The sequence below is a fragment of the Myotis davidii genome, unplaced genomic scaffold, assembly GCF_000327345.1.
Source record: "Myotis davidii unplaced genomic scaffold, ASM32734v1 scaffold807, whole genome shotgun sequence".
Lineage (NCBI taxonomy): Eukaryota > Metazoa > Chordata > Mammalia > Chiroptera > Vespertilionidae > Myotis > Myotis davidii.
This window is the reverse complement of record NW_006298272.1, coordinates 2,307,570-2,310,453: the sequence shown is the minus strand read 5'-3', so window position 1 is coordinate 2,310,453 and position 2,884 is coordinate 2,307,570.

Here is a 2,884-nt window from a genome sequence, read left to right as displayed (position 1 = left end):
CGCACCCACTTCATGAGCCGCCCGCAGGCATCCTACTACCTCGCTGGCTGCCTTTATCCCCGAGGACGGCGGGCTGGTTCTGATAATCTCGGAGTTAGCACTGGGGTTTGAGAGCATCCTGCGGTGACTCAGTGGCTGAACCCTCCCCTTCCCTTCCCGAGGCTGTGGTCAGGCACCGCGGCTCCACCTCCAGCAGGTGCTCCCCAAGGAGCTGCCTCCAGCCACGCCTGAGAGCGGGCCAGCACCCGGAGAGCAGGGCGGCGCCCCAGTGGGGTTGGTACCCCCGAGGGCGGGGCTGCGCTTAGCGTGGGCCAACCCGAGCCCCCCATCTTCCCCACACTCCCCCCTTCCCCCTGAACTCCTGTTACAGAGATGTCCCGGGTGCCAGGAAGTCCAATTCAGCTGCAATGTGAGTCCTGAGCTTGGACTCCAGGGGGAGGAGGGGGTTGGGCCCAGCACTGAGAACCCAGCCTCCGCATACGTTCAGGCCCTGGGTGATTCTACCAACCTCCTGCCCTCAGCCCAGGGAGCAAGCGTGAGCCTGGGGCACAGCTGTGCTTCCTGTGGGTCTAGGCTGGGCCCCAAGGGTATGACTAGGGCCCTGGAGCCAGTAGCTGCAGGCCTGCTGGGAACTCTCAGGCCCTCACAGACGGGAGGGAAGGGGGGGGGGGCTCTGTGCGCTCAAGGAGGCTGCCTGAGCTTCCACCGCCCAGGGCCCGGCAGGTCCAGACCTGTCCCGTCTTTGACCAGGCTCTGGCCCTGAGTCCCGCCCTCCAGCCGGCCCAGCAGCTCTGCACACAACAGTGAACGGTGGGTTTCACCCGCCGGCACAGACGCGTGGGCCGACAGCTGGCTGCGAGCGCCAAGCCCTGCGTGTCACCCCCCAACCCCCGTGCGCTGCGTTCACGGTGACAGAGGGACGGAGGGACAGACGGAGGACAGCTGGGGGAGCCCAGGACAGATTCCTCCCCCGCGTGCTTGGCAGAGGTTCCCTCTGGGGTGCGCAGGAGGGATGCAAAGTGCGCTGGTTTGAGTACATCTTCCCTCTGGGATATTAAAGATGTAAACGCCCTGTTCCCACAGAGAAGCTGTGAGTCCAAACGTTAACACTGATCACAGATTAACAGAGCGAGGATGGGAGCTGGGTGGGGGGAGGGGGCGGGGTCTCAGGGCCGAGGCTGCGGAAACAAGAGCCCCTGACGACCAAGCAGGACCCTGAGCCCCACAGCAGGCCCGCCGCCCGGCCTGCTCGCGTTTGCTCACCTCGGTTCAGTCGCTTCCATCGTGGTCTCGGGGAGCGCTCACATGCTCCCGCGACAGACAGAGCATGGCTCTTCCTGGGAAAACAGACTCCTGTCTTCAATGGAGTGAGACGCCAGCTGGGAGCGCGGCCACGGACTTCAGTCACAGCACAGGCCCCGTGAAGCGCATGCGCCCGCTGCCGGAGGGCAAGCAGTTAGGCAATGATCACACACACACACAACCACACACACAACCACACACACACACACAACCACACAACCACACACACACACACACACTCACACACCCACACACACAACCACACAACCACACACACACACACACCCACCCACACACACACAACCACACACACACCCACAACCACACACACACACACACACTCACACACCCACACACACAACCACACAACCACACACACACACACACCCACCCACACACACACAACCACACACACACCCACAACCACACACACACACACACACTCACACACCCACACACACAACCACACAACCACACACACACACACACCCACCCACACACACACAACCACACACACACCCACAACCACACACACACACACACACTCACACACCCACACACACAACCACACAACCACACACACACACACACCCACCCACACACACACAACCACACACACACCCACAACCACACACACACACACACACTCACACACCCACACACACAACCACACAACCACACACACACACACACCCACCCACACACACACAACCACACACACACCCACAACCACACACACACACACACACTCACACACCCACACACACAACCACACAACCACACACACACACACACCCACCCACACACACACAACCACACACACACCCACAACCACACACACACACACACACTCACACACCCACACACACAACCACACAACCACACACACACACACACCCACCCACACACACACAACCACACACACACCCACAACCACACACACACACACACACTCACACACCCACACACACAACCACACAACCACACACACACACACACCCACCCACACACACACAACCACACACACACCCACAACCACACACACACACACACACTCACACACCCACACACACAACCACACAACCACACACACACACACACCCACCCACACACACACAACCACACACACACCCACAACCACACACACACACACACACTCACACACCCACACACACAACCACACAACCACACACACACACACACCCACCCACACACACACAACCACACACACAACCACACACACACTCACACACACACACACACACAAACCACACAGTTGTAATAAAAAGTTAGCCCTCTGTCTTCATGGTTTTGTTTATTATTTAAATATATATATATATTTACTGATTTCAGAGAGGATGGGAGAGGGAGAGAGAGAAACATCAATGATGAGAATCAGTGACTGGCTGCCTCCTGCACACCCCCACGGGGATCGAGCAGGCCCTGCCTGCAGGAGGGTGGGAAGCCCAGGAGCCGCTCTGGCCTCCAGAAGGGAAGGACTCAGCAGGCGGAGCTGAGCGCAGACAAACAGACAAAGGAGCTCCAGGAGATGCAGCGAAGGGGGAGGAGCAGGGAGGGAAGC